This window comes from Macrobrachium rosenbergii, chromosome 17 (genome assembly GCF_040412425.1).
Source record: "Macrobrachium rosenbergii isolate ZJJX-2024 chromosome 17, ASM4041242v1, whole genome shotgun sequence".
Lineage (NCBI taxonomy): Eukaryota > Metazoa > Arthropoda > Malacostraca > Decapoda > Palaemonidae > Macrobrachium > Macrobrachium rosenbergii.
The window spans coordinates 9,471,270-9,491,269 of record NC_089757.1 but is presented as its reverse complement, the minus strand read 5'-3'; the positions used below and the strand labels follow the sequence as shown (position 1 = coordinate 9,491,269).

The 20,000-nt window shown below is 36.4% G+C and overlaps 1 long non-coding RNA gene across 1 annotated transcript in view; it reads right to left on the bottom strand.

Moving 5' to 3' along the window:
- The window catches only part of LOC136847723 (uncharacterized), a 211,198-nt gene extending 194,861 nt beyond the window's left edge, over positions 1–16,337 (bottom strand). Inside the window, exon 1 of the long non-coding RNA XR_010855808.1 lies at positions 16,292–16,337. This is a non-coding gene — a long non-coding RNA (uncharacterized lncRNA). The remainder of the gene's footprint in view (positions 1–16,291) is intronic.
- Between the last annotated feature and the right edge of the window lie 3,663 nt (positions 16,338–20,000).

Genomic DNA, 20,000 nt, shown 5'->3' with positions numbered 1-20,000 from the left:
ATGTGCGCGACAGTTGTAAAAAATCACATGTAGAAAATTATGCTTCTCAAAATTTTCCATCCCTAGATACGAAATATGAAGGATCATTTTTTGGAAACCTAATGTTCAGGGAATATTTTTAAAAACAGGCAATAAATCATTTTTCTTTTAAGTCATCCTTTGACCCATCTTGTTAGAGAGCATTAAATTGTTTCAAAATACTCACAGCTTTTCGTGGACACGAAATACAGTGTAGCAAGCGTGCGTAAACCTTTAATCAGCACTAGAAATAACTAAGCACTGTGACTCTTCCGCATGAAGTCAATCAGGACACAGTTTTTTGTAAACAGTTCGTCGTCGGCGGCATCCGCCCTCGAACGTCCCGCTGTACAGTAAGTTACGCCAAAGACGAAGAATCGAAGAGGGCTTAGAAGCTGATACTCCCTCTGCTATCGGCATTCCTTACACTTACCGAGCGAGGATGGAGGAACAAGGCGTGCCAGGCTCCGCCCAGTTCTGGGCGTTCGCGTAAAAAGTAAGCAGGAAAAAGGAAGGAAGTATTGGCAGATCGAGAAATTATTTCATCAACATGAAGTATTGGAAATTCAGCGGCCGTGAAGAGCGTTATCGGGGAAAACCGTCAGCTTAAGATTACTTCTTAATAATCTTTCCTAACTAATGTGATTCGAGGGCCACATAAGCCATATGATTTTCTTGATTCTCAATATTTAATGGTACTAAACATCATTTTCGTGGAAATGTATAACGCAAGAAAATGCAGAACTTCCACGAAGAACCCTTATAAGATTCCAGTAATATGAAACGTATCAAGATATCCTCTAAATTCTTTGCTATTTCAGTGGCTACGGCACTCGCAAAAATAATGACCAGTGAGTTCCGGCGGATTTTCCAGCTGGAATGAATATCCTTACAATGATTCTTGGAAAAGATGTCGTGTACAATGCCAGGGTATTTTTGAATTCCTTTTAGAAGCTTGTTTCTGCTAAGGATTAAGTCAATCTACTTTGCTTCATTTTCTTAAGTGAGACTTGGAGCTTTAAGCAGGTGCAAAGGCTCTCTTCTGCTTCATTTTCTTAAGTGGGACTTGGAGCTTTAAGCAGGTGCAGAGGCTTTACTCTGCTTCATTTTCTTAAGTGGGACTTAGAGCTTCAAGCAGGTGCAGAGGCTATAAGCGGGACCTGAAGTTTTATGTTCTCGCGTAACCAGATTTGACTTTCCTTCTGCTCACTCACAAACTCCCACATTGTGACCCACAGCCGCTCTAACCAAAATCAGATATTCTCGCGTCAAATATGTACACGCCATTCGTAACAGATCCTTCCTTACCCTATCATCTTTCACTCTACCAGTTCTTTACGCTTTCATTCTCCATTCGTGGGCATTCCAACTAACCTTTTCGTCTGTGAGAATAATGCCTGCGTCACTTATAACTTACGATTTGTTTTCCCATTGTATTTTCCCCTTGAACTCAAGTTAAAATTCATTATTATTATCATCATCATTAACTTTGTGGTTACGTCTATTTGGAACATGGGCAACAGGCAGAGTCGACAAGTGAGTTAACGTGATATCCAATAATTAAATAAAAGAGGTAGGCGAACTTAGCTGTTAGAATATAATAAATGATAAATAAATAGGTAGCCAAATTATGCACCAGTACACAATTAAAACTGAGAGAGTAGAAATACAAGTAATCAAAACAAAAGTAGATAAGAAACTGACTACTACACTAACTAAAGTAAATACATGGATAACGTACCAAGGAATAAAAAAAAAAAAACTCAACCGAGCACTCAAGGCCAAACGAATAAAAAAAAAAAATAACAAACCAAAGCAAAGAAATCAAAAGTCAACCGTCCTGGATGAGCGAGCGAAAGCAGTGAAGGCCCTTCGACGTACTGTACCGAGCGCTTGCTCCGCATCGTCCCAGAATCCACAACCAGTAAAATAATCCTGTCAAAGGAGCGTTGGCGGTTTAGTTTAGCCGATAGCGCGTGACGCCGTTGGCATGCGGCGTTTTGTCTCTGCCTGAGATTATTCGGAACCGAGGAAACCGTTCGGTTATTGCGCAGCCCACGGTGCTCAGGGAAGCGCGGGAGGAGTGCGGTCGGATAACTGGATCCTGGCAGGTGGAATCAGGACAAGAGAGGGAGAACGAGGAACGACGAGAGGGTGAGAACTATATCAGATAAATGTGGAGAGAGAAAAAGGGAGATAAGCAAACAGGGAAGAGAGAGGAAAAGGAAATAAACATATTGCTCTACGTTCAAGTAATAAAGGATGCGGAAGGATAGACTGTTGGGAAGATTCCATGACCTCAAAAGATATTTGAAAGGGACGAACAGGGGGCTGAATAATGATTTGAGGGGACAAACAAACGAAAATTAAAGGAAGGGAGAGCTAGATCCGGCAAGTGAGAGAGAGAGAGAGAGAGAGAGAGAGAGAGAGAGAGAGAGAGAGAGAGAGAGAGAGAGAGAGAGAATAAATAAGCGATTGGTCACTTTAGTAAACGATCGAAAGGACAGCTATCAAAGAAGGAATTCGGGACATGGAAGGATATTTGCAAGGAACCAACAGAGTACTGGCAGAGGGCTTGGGGAGAAAAGCGAACATGGAAGGACAGGATAACTAGTAAACCCTGGTAAAGAGAGAGAGAGAGAGAGAGAGAGAGAGAGAGAGAGAGAGAGAGAGAGAGAGAGAGAGAGAGAGAGGACAAATGTAGAAACTCAGCATTTCGTTCGAAGTATAAAAAATCGGTAGGAGATTAATGGAATATAACGGGACTGCCAAGGATGCTTAGAGGGCACTTGGAAGGGTGAAGTAGACTTTAGGGGAACAAAGAAGCGAATCTGAAAAAAACAGAGTAACTAAATCATAGCAAGAGAAAGCATTAGGAGAAGAGGAATGACGTCAAGTTAACATCTGAATAGAAAAGAAAGTGGCATACGAAATGGCAGGATTAAATGACTTCGGGGGTTGACTGAATAGGAATAAAAAATATAAAGAACCTAATGGACCGGAAATACAATATTGCAGGGCAATATTCAAATCAATCTTGACAATTATTATTATTATTAAAGTAGTTCAACTAGACCACTGAGCTGACTTTCAGCTCTATTAGGGCTGGCCCGAAGGAAGGGGAGAGAGAGAGAGAGAGAGAGAGAGAGAGAGAGAGAGAGAGAGAGAGAGAGAGAGAGAGAGAGAGAAATGTATGAGGAAAAAAAAAGTGTGGAAGGAGCAAGAATCTTGGAATAACATCAAGACAGCGAAGGTTCAAAAAACGCATAATCTTTTCCGTTCTTAACTTTCCTGCTTTTGCTGAAATGATTGTAATGGAAATACCTACATGTATAAACTAGCATTTGAACTTAGTCGTTCTAATATAGCAATTTAATCGACGCAGTCGTTCTAATATAGCATTTTAATCGACGCACTAAAGATCTGCCTAATATCTGTCAGTTCTCATTCGTATGTTAACTGCAAGAATTTTTATGGCTAAACATCATATTCAGATACAATGTTTCTTGATAATATAACGAACTAAAGCACAACAGGAGGCATCAACTCACAGACTGATCCCATAAGAAACTGGAGTCACACCAACAAAGGTCAACGACTCCGGAATCGCAACTGAAAGACCTCCACTTGGTTTAGTGTGTTAGATTGAGTCTTTTTTTTATTCTTTTTTTTCGAGAGCTTATAATACATCTGGATGACAATTTTTAACCAACATATGATGGAAAAATGAGGAAAAGAAAGATTAAGAAAGTCTGACTGGAAATCAACAGGGTCTAACCAAAGGGGGAACAACGAATCAACCGCTTGAAAAAAAAGGAATATTATAGATATGAAGGAAAACAGCTTGTTTCGCCAGATTCAGAGAAACCTGGCGAAAGATAATGCTGGTCTTCAACCTAAAAACTGACTGATACAGAGGGCTGCAAGAGCCCACCCTATGTAATGAAGACAATTACATGACAGTCAGTAATGGATAACAGATATTATTCAGCCTGACTCAGCGAGTGTATGCTAATGAGGAATCCCAAATGATTCTTATTCATTGGAGGATGATACCTCTGCTTGATGACAGGTTTTTAAAAAGAGAGAAAAAATGTCGTTTTAACACCCCCATGAACTAAAGACCATTACAATATTTAGTGTAATGGCTTCACAGTTTGCCATATTAAATTTCACTTATGTTTTTCTCTTCCTATTATTCATTTCCTTTGTAATGAACAGTTTCTACGAACCATCACACGTGCCTTCTTACAAAAAAAAAAAAAAAAAAAACTGCTGGAAATGTAAGCAACCACAAAAATGTGACTTTAAGGTTTGACAGAAAGTTCCACAAGATCTTGGTTTATTGTTACCTTAAAGAAATTTGGCAATTACCTGGAAACAGGAATTTCCTGACGAAAATTAATTTCACGGCTAGAGCAGGGTTGGAAATATTTACTCAGCCTCACTATACCACAGTTTAAAAAACTGTAATAATACAGCATCATCCATGGATTAGAAATATTTACTCGAGCTCACTGTAATAGTATAAAAAAATAAGTTCTTTTTACATAATACATCACCATTCGTGGATTATAAATATTTACTCGACTCACTATATTAGTCTAAAAGAAAAGTTATTTTTACATAATACATCATCATCCATGTATTAGAAATATTTATTCGAGTTCACTATATTACAGTTACAAAAAAAATTAATTTTACGTAATACATCATCATCCATGGATTAAAAATATTTACTCGAGCTCGCTATATTAGTTTGAAAAAATAAGTTCTTTTTACATAATACATCATCATCCATGTATTAAAAAATATTTACTCGAGTTCACTATATTACAGTTACAAAAAAAGTTAATTTTACGTAATACACCGTCATCCATGGATTAGAAATATCTACTCGAGCTCATTATATTAGTTTTAAAAAATAAGTTCTTTTTACATAATACATTATCATCCATGGATCAGAAATAATTACTCGAGGTCACTATATTAGTTTTAAGAAATAAGTACTTTTTACATAATACATCATCATCTATACTCTTTCTTCGAGTTTCGTTGTGCAGCAAATCAGCATGTTTTCTATGCCGGTATACCTTATAAGGATAAACAGCGAAAGAATACCATTGCCTTAGCATCTTTTCATATTGTATCCAACACAAAACAGAGTCGAGCCATTCTGGCCTAAGGCCACGAGGATACAAAGCAAACGGGGGAGCGGACCCTCAAGTAACAGTTGGAGGGGAGAGAGACGCCATAAATAATAAAGTCTGAAATGAATTCAGACATGGATAGCAGTCTCTCAAGGGTATTATCACTATACCTAAGAATATTCGCTGTTATTTCTCCATTTGAAAATGAAATGCTCTTAGAACTGCCTTCTTTGGCGAGCTTCTATAGCTCTGTTTCGACAAGGCCCTGTTGTTCGGGTAGCGTTTTGGCCTTGGCTTGGGCAACTTGTAATAGCTCTTACTCAGGAAAGCTTTATCAGCTCTTACTTACGGTATTTCTAATGTCTCTCAGTCCCACAAGTTCTGCAAGTTCTCAATTCGGGAAGCTAGTGGGGTCTATTCTCGTGAAAATTAGTTTTACTACTATACTCTCTTCAGGGCATTCCACCGGTTCTTACTTCGGAGGTGAACTGACTTCAGTTGGACCTCACTTCGTCAGCGTCTAATGGCTAGCTGTGCCCGGCAACCATTAATGGTCAGAGGCCGTTCTTCTCTCTATTGTCCCCTACCCCAGATTTATTTTCGAACCCTGACCCTTGATCTACATTAAGTCTCAAGGATTCAAGGTTAGACCAACAGTTCATCTTTATTTGGGAATGTTTACAGTCGATTACGACAGTGTTTCCTCTGCCAGCGGAAATGATTGGCAAATCTATATCAATAAGTCTTTGTTAGTTGCCAAAGGACAAGGATAATGACCGGGACTTTCTCAAAGGATCAAGCGTAGCGAGGAATCCCTCGTACGAATGTGGGTGCTTATTCAAGGGATAAATCTATACACCGATGAAGTTTGTACTCGATAATCAATTTCGCATTAAGGCGATATGAAGGGGTGATGGAAGATCCAATAGCCTGGCACTCAAAAATAAGGTAGACTGTTTGGGTAACACGGTCGCTTCTCAGAGCGCTGTTTACCCATGCTAATGGTCCGAAGAGTGGGGAGTACCAAGCCATAACACTGAAATTTGTATATATATATATATATATATATATATATATATATATATATATATATATATATATATATACATACATATCTTATTATTGTAATAGTTTTCAAACAGAAAGAATATCCTTCTCGCTAAAAGCCCTCTGTGCAATAAGAACAAAATCGTTCTTTAGTCTGAGAAACCAGAACGCCCCAACGTTGTTTCAGGCCACGCGCATAAGAAGAGAGGGAATCTCTTCCTTGAGTCACCCCATGAGCCATAATACTTAATGTTGGGAAACAAATGAATAGCGATTTGTCTCGAGACTAATGAATGACTTCATTACTACTGATTCCTTCATCTTTCCTCTTTTTACTCTTGTTCTTCTCATTCTACATTTTGCAGTCTTCTTCCTCTTCCATTTCTGACTTGCTTTTTCGTATTAAGAACAAGAGGTCAAAGGAACAGATAAAAGGGCCTTTGACCCAAGGAGGAGGGAAGAGTAAAAATTGTATGCTCTTGATGGAATATCACTATAATTACCAGATAAAATGTGCTAAATAATGATACAACATGAGCCGAGAAAGGACGAATAAATGTAACATTAATGGCAGAAGAGCGCGAATTGATGAATCGCCAAAGAAATGAAAGTCAGAATGATGGAGAATAACAAAATGTTAGCGTTAGAGCAGTTAATTAATGATAAAATGGCAACATCTCTGATGCCTATCACATAACAACGGAACACTGCATGAGAGCGATGATGAACGTAATAGTATGAACTGAAAAAGAAACAGTTACAGGGAACTGAAGAAACTAAATAATTTAGCGTTGAAAATATCCATCATTTGCCACGGGTATGTAGTTAAAGTATCATTGCAAAGACAGCTGAAAGAAATTGACGTCACTTAACATGAGTAAACGCTATAAGTTAAAGACGACGTACTTGTTTTTCTGGAGGATTACAGGTATTATAAACAAATAAGAGAAAAATGCATAAGATAACGAGCAGTTGTGGATGAAAAGTATGAGAAAGGAAAACATAGCGCATTTTTTTTTTCCAAAGAAAAGCGTCAAACTGAGCATTATTTTTCGTCGTGTCTGTTGCTTTCCTCACGTCATTTTTCTAATAGTGAAAAAGGTTCATACATTCATACATCCATACATACATACATACATATATATATACATAGATATACAGTATATATATATATATATATATATATATATATATATTTATATATATATATATATATATATATATATATATATATATATACTGCCCTCAATCTAAAGTACTTCCTGTGAACCGGAAGGTTATAACCTTCTAGTCTAGAGCTACGCTCAATGAATATATATATATATATATATATATATATATATATATATATATATATATATATATATATATATATTATATTATATATATATATTATATATATATTTATATATATAAATATATATACATATATATATATATATATATATATATATATATATATATATATATTTATATATATAAATATATATATACATATAATATATATATATATATATATATATATATATATATATATATATATATATATATATATATATGTGTGTGTGTGTGTGTGTGTGTGTATGTATACTTACATACCTCCCCAACTCCATAGGATATTTTGGCCGTTTATAGTTATATTTTGCACCTAACTGCCAACAATCCCTTATACTTGGTGATATAATGGACTAATGTATGATTGTTATGGTGATCTTACTCAAGCGTGGTTATGGGCAAATCCAACTTTGTACCAGTATTGGTTACGTGGTGCAAGCACTTCATGAATGTTAACAACATGTTAAACACATTTCACCAATATATGCTACGTGGTGCAAACTTTGCACCATTATTAGCAACCTGATATTCTAAACGTGGTGCAAACTTTGCATCAGAATAAATTTGCGGTGTACATTCTTTGTAGTAGCTACTTCATGCAAACTCTGCAGTAATATTAACTAAATACTAAAAACTCTCTACCGGTATTACCTACATGTTGCAACTTTTACACCATTTTAGATACTATTGCATACTTGGTAATTTTCAGGTACGTGGCACAAACTTTGCATCGAAATTAATAACGTGGGGCTGATTTTATACCAATATTAGCAACTTGGTTAAGATTTTGTACCAATCTTGGCCCCGTTACTACAGATATTTAGTTCAATCTTTGCGCCAGTATAGTATAAGCTAAGCGGTGCAACCTTGACACTTTTATTAGTTATATAGTGCATGGTACGAAATTGCACCAACATTAAATAGGTGGTGTAAACTTTGCATCAATATTAACTAGGTGGGACACACGTTTTACGAATATTAGTAACTTGGTGCAAATTTTATTTCATTATTAGCCACATTATCTAATCTTCTCACCAATATTAGCTACCCGGTGCAAACTTCTGGGGCAAAATGCTAAAACTGCCAGAAAGCCACAAATGGCAAAGAGGGAAAATCAAAGAGAGAAAAGATGGCAATCAGGGAAAAGGGAATCCAGTAGGTGATATGCCAAGATTACCCAGTAATCAATTCAAGAGGACTAAGGTCAGCCCTAAAATCAATATGTCTGGGTTTTCTTGACGGCAGCTTTTACGTTATAGAGGGTAATTACAAACTCCCACTTATTTCCTACACGAATGTTGACTATCAGGAAGAAATGACTATACTCGGTTTTTTTCCATCTGTCCACCCGCCTGTGGTGCTGCGTCCGGCCCTTTAAATAGTTACGCTATGTGTAAGTTTTCGGTAAATAAAAGGATATCTGGGTGTACACTTGCAACTGAAAGTGTTTTAATAATTTACCCTATGCGAATTACACCGTTAATATTCGAAATAGGATATTGTTATTATTGTTGAATGCAAGCTGCCTTTTCGGGATGGCGAATGGAATAGCCAGACGCAGCGACGGGAAAATATAGGTTGGAGGCTCTTAAGCAGGACTCTAAAATTAATCTTTCGACAATCTCTGATGGTAACTACTTTCCACTCATTATGTACACATGTTATTTTTACAGCCAAATTACCGCTATGCAATTTTTGCATGCAAACATGAAAAAGCCAATGTTATGCGTTATGCATGAAGCGTATGGAAGCAGCAGGGTAATTAGATCTGACTTTATCCAGGCACCAAGGCATAACAGTATTCGTAATTTAAGAGAATAAAAATGGAAATAAGATAATGCAAACAGATTTTTCTTTCATGCTGGGAGGTAATAACACATTCTACGTGCAGCCATGAACCTAAAAGCAACTATGGCTTTTTATGTTCCTTCGAGTGCATAATAATGTCAGATAAGAGGCTGAGAGAAAGGTATTTTGACAAAGATAAAAACAAATGAATCTCAGACTTTATTCAGCTTGAGAGCAACGATAAATTAAGAACTAGATCATTCTTTATGCAACTTCGAGCTTGGGGGAAAGATGACAAAATTATTATTAAAGAAATGACAGGAAACAATGGACTAATTAAAAAACAATAGTAATACCATATCGTTCACACAACTGAGAACTCCGAAGCACAGATCACTGTGTAACGCATAATTAACAGATTAACTTGAGCGAACACGAGTTCAGTTAAGAGAACAAACAAATTTCCATGCGACATGTCAACCACTAATTAAGTAAGCAATAAATCGCGACCCCACGAAGAGAAAGGCGTTGCATAATGACAGTACCCTCGTGCGGAACTAAGGGCAATAATATGACAAACTACTTTTAGCCCAAGAAATCATTCAGGAACGATACGCGTTTGATTCGCAGCATGACGAGATTGTGAGCGACGCCACGCCCTCGCCCTCGCCCGATCCCGGGGAACGGGGAGGCATTTGACACCTCCGAAAGCCTTCGCAAATATCCACAAAACCCACAGAGGAATGATCTTCAACCCCAAAACAGCCCAATCATAAAAACATAAAACCGCTCCACCGTTAACGCCACACGCCATTCTTTTTTCTGGCGCCAATGTTGGAATGCAAGTTTCCCCGTGATTCCTCGAAGACAGATACTGATTTTTTTTTTTTATCTACTATCGGGGGAATCCAGGATGAAATGACCTACAGTACGTGAAAGCAAATTGTGTATGGGAGGCGACAACAACCATAACACTAGTTCAAACACACTTGAACACTTGCTCATGGAGATCCTTGAGGAAACAGATTGGGTAATAGAGATGAGCGCCATTTGATACTTTAAGTTAGGGATGTTGAGGATAACGAGATATATGATTTAAAATACTCATGGTACTTTGGAAGTATTTTTTTGGAAAAATAAATGGATAAGTAAATTAATATGCCTCGTTTTTTCACAGATCATCAACTGGGATCACGGTACCCTCCTCCCTAAGCAGACCGCGGAAGAAGAAACTAAAGTCATGTTCTATTAGTCCAAAATAAAAATATTTCTAATCTTTCACACTTACGAAGTTTAATGCCGAAATTGAACGTGACTCTATAAGATGAAGACACCCTTGGCCGCTCGCCCTGAGAAAATCAATGACTGTTTATGTCTTGTAAAGTATTCCACAAATTATGATTAATTCTGTCAGTCTTGTAGCTGAACCGTTTTTTGGCTTTCTTTTCTTTTACTTTTAAGTGTTTACTGGATGGCGGTGACGGAATATCTCACCTCAGTTTTATTTTACCATACGACAAATCGTACGGGTAGATAGATAGATAGGTGGACAGACAGGTCAGTTATTAGATGCCTCCAGTCGCTAGCCTGGGACCAAAAAAGAAAAAAAGTAAAAAAATGCGCCGATGTTTCATCGGCGCAATCGAGTTTTCTGTATAGCGTATAATGCTGTATGGAATTCTCAGCCACGGCCCCCATGAAACTCTCAGCTGCGGCCCATGGAACTTTCAGCCACGGCCTGGTGGTGGCCTGTGTCGTTGGCACATATATCGGTGCCAGACGCACGATCGTGGCTAACTTTAATTTTAAATAAAATATACCAATTTGCAGCCCTCTAGCCCCAGTAGTTTCTAAGATTTGAGGGCGGAGAGAAAAGGTGTGGACGGAATGACAAATAGCCAACTCAGTAGTTGTCTTTGACAGAAAATTAAGAAGGAAGAAAGCTGGGGAATGAACATGAGAGAGCCTATAGACCTGCCATCCAAAATGAAAATAAATGTAAAAAGAGAATTCTAATGTTTGATAATAAAAGGAAAGAGAAGAAGACCAACGTGACGTATTCTAAGACTGACATCCATTTCATACCTCAAGAAAAACTGGAGTGCAAGAGAGTAATGTGGATAGTAATGTGTTGATGTGGATCAGAAATGAAAACTGAAGTGGGCGAGAAACAAACGAAACCTAGACTCAACTCTATATGAGAAAAAAGGATGCGCACACACACACACACACACACACACACACACATATATATATATATATATATATATATATATATATATATATATATATATATATATATATATATATATATATATATATATATATATATGTATGTATGTATATAAATTACTGAACCATTGATATATTTTCCTTAAACACGACCATGTCCAGGGAAGCAGAACTTCACTCACCAAAATCAACAAAGTCAAGAACACAAAGAACTTCACATGGCCAGATGCCATTCGTTCTTTGTCAACCTCCCTCTCATCAATTCCCTTCTTCAAAAACAATAAAAAAGAAAATGTACCCAACGTGTACCATAATAGCAAACCAGACTGTACATTATGTACTACATATAACATTACCCTAACCCGGGGGTTCTGCTGGGGATGTCTGCAGGTTGCCATAACCGCAGACAAATAGGGATATGAGTCTGATTGGGAACAAAAGAAGCGATTCCTGTGATGGGCCAAAACAATGATCCTTAGGTATTTGTGACTTGAGTTTCATTTAACTTTAGGGGGTTTTCATATCGCCTGCTCACGTACAAAAAATTTGTTTATGTTTATTCCTGCTCTCTCTACTGTAACTATATGTTGAACACATGCACATACACACGCACGCACGCACACACACAAATTATACACACGCACACACACTATAAGTTAAGTATACCTTAGTTTAACCAGACCACTGAGCTGATTAAGAGCTCTCCTAGAGAGGGCTGGCCCGAAGGATTAGATTTATTTTTACGTGGCTAAGAACCAATTGGTTACCTAGCAACGGGACCTACAGCTTATTGTGGAATCAAATATACATATATATAAATATATATATATATATATATATATATATATATATATATATATATATATATATATATATATATATATATATATATATATATATATATATATATATATATATAATATGCATGGAATACATCAACAGTTTCAAAATGATTTGACTTCAATAAAGAACAAACTAATCACAAATATAGCCTCTTCCTAAACGACAACAGCATTCAGAAACGTCTTAAGATTCCCTTCTTTACAAAGGCGATTTTACAGGAATTCGAATAATTTCCTTTCTCGTAAAGATTATTTCATCTATCGTTGCGAATAATTCTGTCTTTCGTTAGCATAAGTAATGGGTGCACAGTGGTACATTTTTGCAAACTGTATAAACGCATGCCATAATGAACGGAACCAAATTCAAGTATGCGGAAAAGCACAAATAAAAAAAGGGAAAAAATAACGCCAAGGAGACAATGTTACGAAAAGAAGTAAAGAGAAAAATGTTTAAGTTAAGCAAGTTATATTACCAATCATTTAACATGAAATAATTAGGACATTCTTAAAATGAGTAATCGAACTTAACTTCCATGCTAATAATTAATGTCAATTAATACCTGTATCGAATAATAATTCTGCAAGAGCATCATACTTTCACGCTCTTTACAAGAAACTCAAAATTTCCATTCTTGCTTTACATTACTAGTTTAAAAAAATTAGAAAGTACGGTATTGACAACTGTGAAGAAAAGGAATGGTCCCAAAATCGAATGGTCCCAAAATCACATTTTCTGGCGCCTTTTAGAAGTTTGTTCTCATACAGTGCATTAAATAACCTTGTACCTTCACTGGTAAAATAGAGTAGTCGGTCTGTTTCTTAAAGTAATGTCGCACATGCTAGGATATGCGAGTGTTCAATTTTTCTAGCGTGATAGTCTAAGATAAGCAACGACCAGTGTCCCGTAAAAAAAAAAAAAAAAAATCCAGAAGTCAGTCATGCCCCTGAGAAACTGATTCTCAGGGCTTCGTACCTGAAAATAAACCCTGACAGCCGTCATAACAGGATAAAAAATGAAAAGCCTTTTTTGGTGACCCATAACTCTCTGAGGATCATTATAACAGGTCTAAAGGAAATATTTTGTTATTAATGCTATTGTTATAAGGTAAGCAGCCTCATAACAAATCAGTGTCGTGAAGTTCCCAAGAAAGTTTCCATGCAACTGACACCTTGTTGTATATATATATATATATATATATATATATATATATATATATATATATATATATATATATATATATATATATATATATATATATATACATACATACATATACATATGTATATATATATAACTTACTTTCATTTTATTCATTTTTCTGTGTAATTCATTGGTTATCTCTTATTTCACGCTATCTATAAGTATACATACATACACACACATATATATATGTGTATATGTATGTATATATATATATATATATATATATATATATATATATATATATATATATATATATATATATATATATATATATATATATATATATATATATATATATATATATATATATACACATAAAGTTTAAGAAATTAGTCACAAAAAGAAGGCAAAGCAACACGACAGTTTAACATACCAATTCATAATCCGCATCTGATTATGACGAAAATTAGCCGTAAAAAACCCCAGGATGTCATATCCATTTAAAATTCCGAGAGCCCCCCCAAGCACTACACGAAAATGATCCTCGCAGAGCAAACAGAAGTCAAGAGGTAATCAAAGAAGCCATATCCCGGAGACTCCTGCGACACCGTAAATCACGCTCATTGCTAGGCAAATCCGTCTTCATTAAATCGCAACTGTAGATCCAGGCAGCAACCAAAAACCTATATCGTCATCTTGGGTTATTGCAGGGAAAAAGCATGTTTTTACCTCCATTATCTCGGCATGAGAGGCTCGACTGATAGATGCTCGGCGCTGGGGGAGAGCGTTCCACCGAGAGGACTCGGTTGACTCTTCCGACTTCGACATCGATAATTAGCCAAATTGTTGTTAGGGTGGTAGTCTTGGGATCGTTAAGTAAGATGCGCCTTCCGGTTCAAGGAAGGAATCGTAACGAGGAATGATGACGGCTAATGGCTCTTTTCCTTTTGCTGGAATATAAGAAACGTGCAAAAAAGGAAGGTGATTTTGCATTGCAGGAGGTTTTCATCCGAGTTGACTTTTCGGAAGGGTCTTTGCACTAGATGTGAGAGTCATGCATGTTTTTATTGGATGGCTTTTGTCTGTTTCATATCCTGGCTGGAGGCAAGAGGGTGGGATGTTGCAGTTAGGTGGATGCATAATATAGAAGTTTATTTTCAAGAATATAAGAAAAAAGCTAGAGCATGCAAGTTTGATTAAGTTTCGTAAAACATAGAAGAACAACGCTTAAACAACAGCTGTTGAGTATAGTTAATTGTCAAGTATTTTTACAAGGGGGCTGCAAAAATATCTTCTGACTTCCCGTGAATAACAATGTTTTTATTTTTCATGGTGAAAACCAAGGTGGTTGTGTCTGCCCAAATATACCCGGATCCGTAAGAAAATGTCCTTAGCTGGGTGACCTCAGTCAAGAAATGTCAGGTCAGGGTTAAACAGAGCCATTCATCTAATTCGGACTATGCTGAAATTCTCTCACCAAGATATACATATGTAATTATATGCACGTACCCTTAACAATTTCTGGGTAAATGAGCTAAGTGCAAAACGAAACGTCCGTACGTACGGATGGAAGTGAGACAGATGTAGCAAATACATGCGGCCCGTATAAAAAAATGTTTTGTTGAATATTTTGGAAAAAAACAGAAAAGTGAAGAATTCCGCAGATGTTAGCATTATGAAGACTGATTAAATTATTCAATCCTCGAGTCCATGGCTTCCATTTTCATTTAAAATCACGTATTACTAAAGGTTAATAAACCGTCGCCCTTGTAATTGGTCATTAAGTGAGACTAGCAGAAATAAATATCTCGAAGGACGCATTTTTTAACAGAAATTCTGGTAATCATGGTAACTGGCAGAGCCGCAACTACACCCCACGGAAAATATAACAAATTATTTCGCACGACATTGTAATGTTTATAAATACACTTCTTAAGGAAGTGTCAATTCGTAAATCACATTTTCACTCAAGAGATTTTCCCTCCTAGTTTGTGAAAACAAAAATCAGCCTCTGAATTCCCGTTCGTTCAATTGGGAGTTGATGGTACTGGTAATGTAATGCGATTATTTAACCTAAGGCTAAAGGAAGGATGGAAAAGACAACAAAACGAAACGTGTTTATGAAACACAGTGCCTCTGGCGGTGGCAAAGTCCTATTCACTCCTTGACTTCTAAATATGACCTAAACCTTGACCCTTAGATAGACCGCAAAATATGTTGAATCTCCATCGTCCACTGATGATGTTACGAAGTGTCAAACTCTACATTTTTCATATAATATATAACTGTATTTGGAGATTTTGTTGGTTCCAGCTGGACGGGCGGTTTGTTCGATAATATCAGGTGCCTTTTTGGTATTAGGAACTCTCAGATATTTATTCAGTGGCACAAGTTAAATGAAGGCTCGTGGAAAAGATTTACTTTCACAGAGCGTAAATTCATTTCTGTCTCTCCATTTTATAAGTAACAAATGTATTGAATACTGAAATAATAACTGTCCCTTTCTCCTTCCAGGCGATTGACTGACAACCACCAGTTCACTGCATAACATATTATCAACTTCAACTTTAATGGAAGGACGGACATAAAGAAAGCCGGACAGACAAAATCGAGATGATGGCAATTAGAATGCAAGTAAAAGTAAAAAGGAAAATGGAATTATTATGGTAACCAGGCGACAGAGAGAGTACAATAATCCACAGCCTGGCGTTAAATGGAACGAAATGGTTACTTACCCAAAGTTGATATGTGATGCGATGGACTGGTGGCTGTCAATGAATCGCCTGGAAGGAGAAAGGGACAGTTATTATTTCAAAATTCAATAAATTTGTTACCTAAAAAATTAAGAGACAGAAGTGAATTTACGCCCTGTGAAAATAAACCTTTTCCACCAGCCTTTGTCTGACTTGTGCCACTGAATGAATATCCGAGAGTTCCTAATACCTAAAAAGGCACCTGATATTATCGAACAAACCGCCCGCCAGCTAGAACCAAAAAAATCTCCAATATAATGCGCCCAAGGTTACGTTAGGTTAGGATGTAATCCCTTTTTTGGTAAAGGTTAGGGAGGATCGTGGTATAGAGATGTGGGCCCCCGGTCTGGTAGGGCCTCGGACTCAGTTTTTGACTGGGTCGTAAAAAAAAAAAAAATTAAAAACACACACACACACACACACACACACAAACCCTTGGGATTTTGTATGTAATCTTATGGGTTACAACCACTCAAGCGAGCGAGCGAATAATTAGTGAGCTAGCCATGATTCAAAGTACTCGAAAATCTGGTATCCCTGAATTCATGAGCATTTATCCATTCAAAAAGAAAAAGCAGTTTGTTTTTATAGCAATCGATGCATGAGGTGAATATTTCAAGAAATAAAAAGCAGCTTGTTTTTATAGCAATCTATGCATAAGGTGAATATTTCAAGAAGTTTTAAGTCCTGACAACCCGCACGGGTAAAGCGTTTGACGTAAAATACCAGGTAAGATTTCTTCATTGTCTGGCATTTCGTCGACTGTGACGAGCAACACTGTCAATAAACTCTTCAACTGCTGTCGTCTCGAAGAGTATTTTCTTGTTATTTAAACATTCAGGAGTGCGCATGTACACGAACAAACTTACACAGTTCTATATTAGATGCATATTAACTAGTCACTAATACTAGCTCTAGCGCGCCTCTGGTAAAATAAAAGGCTTAAAATCTGTAAGAGGTATAAAACAGGTAGAGCAAATATATTATTCAGATCTTCTTACTGGTAATAGACGAATGGGAACCACAAATGCACAATGAAAACATTGAATAAACATATTAAGAAAAAAGACACTGGTCAAACTCTCCGTAACGGTAAAAGTTAAAAAATGGAAAATGTGCAAATTTGAAAGTGACCGGAAGTGAATAAAAATTAAGGACGTTACACTATGAATACGAAAATAACTGCAAATGTGAATTCACACTGAACTGGAATATACATTATAAATGTGTATACCAACTGTGTATGTGACTATACGTCACTAGCAAGAGTTCGCATTAAATGTGGGAACAATTCTGAAAACATTTATATTATTCCTTTAAATAACTGTATTTCTCATCTGTGGCGTCTGTAGGCAAATGTCCGGCAAATGGCAAATGACTATGTTTCAGCCAATAACATTCTCATCAACCCACAATATTCTCATCACCCAACAGTCTCCTCAGAAGTGGTTTTAGATTAACGACATCTTGAGGGTTCTTCTCCCATTTTTTTTTACACTTAAATAAGTTTATGTACATTAAAATGATGGGTGGTCGCAGAATGGGATAGAGAGAGAGAGAGAGAGAGAGAGAGAGAGAGAGAGAGAGAGAGAGAGAGAGAGAGAGAGAGAGGGTGTTGTTAACTGACTCTCCATATATATATATATATATATATATATATATATATATATATATATATATATATATATAGAGAGAGAGAGAGAGAGAGAGAGAGAGAGAGAGAGAGAGAGAGAGAGAGAGGAGGGTGTTGTTAACTGTGACTCTACATACACACACACACATATATATATGTGTGTGTGTGTGTGTATATAATTTTATATATATATATATATATATATATATATATATATATATATATATATATATATATATATATATATATATATATATATATATATATATATAAAGAGAGAGAGAGAGAGAGAGAGAGAGAGAGAGAGAGAGAGAGAGAGAGAGAGATTGATATTATTAATGTGATATATAAACTAACATCGAAGAATTTCGATTGTCGGTATCTGACAAAAATATGTAAAAAATAAAATTATAACAGCTATAGCTAACAAAATCATCATAAGTAGTCAACCGCCATATGCAAAACTAAGTAAGAAACTCAAGAAAGAATATATCTTGGTAAACTTTTAACACATCAAGAATATGCAATGCAAATCTATAATGGATAACTGAACCGAAATAAACCAATGATACGTACCTGCAAAAGCTGCAGGGTAATTAAAGCATTCGCTAGGTAATTAACATTTTAGATAGAAATAATACCTATGGTAAGTTAATTAACAACCTTATTAAATCTGGAATAAAGATTAAAAAATGAACAAGGATTCAAGGTTCTCCTGATTAGCCTCTGATGTCGAGACTCTGAAAAAGATTCTTCAAGAAACTAATTAATGATTTACAAAAGAACGTTAATAAGTAATAAATAATTATGTCAATAAAAAACCAAGGGATTTCGGAGACCTCAAAGGCTGAGAAATCCACTCTCTAAAAATAATATCCCAATGTCCGTAAGAATTTTTGCGCAATCTTACAGATAAACAGACAAACAAACAAATCGGACGAAAAACATGACATTTGCGAGTGTAAGGTTTTAACGAAAGACTGAAAGGAAAATGTATGTTATCACCTCAAAAAAATTAGTCGCTTTAGATTTTCAGAAAGGTGGCAAATAGGTACCTAAGACTAATATAACTGCCATTCACTGGAAAATGTCGTGGTATTTCACTTTGTGCGGTCATACAATGACTGTTAATGTTTAGATTCTTGTTATTCTAATTAGCATATTATGTTTTATCTTAAGCAATTTCGTTGGTCGGGGCATGAACCATTCGCTGGTTCAGTTCAGAAGTCAAAACCCCATTCACTCTATCCCATCTATAAGCGTCAACGCTTTCATCACTGGATGAACTTCATCAAATCATATGACACGGAAGAAACATTAAATTAACTGAGAGAAATAAACGGGAACTTGCTTAATAAAAGTTATTATGATTCTGAAAAAAAAAAAAAATTGAGGCAAATCTTCATTTAATGGAACAGGTGTCAGAAGGACAGAAAATGGGAGTTTATAAGAAACCTGAAAAACATGAGTAATAAAAGACAACTAAAAAAATAAGCCGTCTGTGAAAGACGCTGGCTGTCATCCAGGGAAATTTCCACATGGGCCATTAATTACAAAGATGAAAGAGCGTCTAGCCAGCAGAGTTACGGCTGCAATACCTCTCTTGACGAGGGTACGGAGACACATACTGAAAGCTACTTCCTGTAATTCCCATAACTTCTCTTGTTATGATGTTTACGCCCCGGAAATGCTCAGCCACGTTAGCTACGTTTCAACCCTTGCTAGGTATCGTAACTCAGTGCTTCATTAACGCTTAGTGACGTCGCGTGATTCCTTGATTGAGTAGGTGGCTTCACCAATTAGCAGGTGAATGTGACACGTAACATCTTAAGAGAACTTATCTTTTTAAGAGGTCCTTTAACGATGCTGTAACGAGACCCCTCTTATCATTCACGTATTTTTTGGTAGAGTATTTGGAGGTAAATGTCTTCCAAGAGGTGAAATTATTTTCCCCGGATCTCTCAGATTCTGAGAGATATCTTTAAACTAACGTCGTCCTCACTGTCGCCAAATAAAAGTGCAATGCCTCGCTGTCAATAACTGTATTCGTATTTAGTC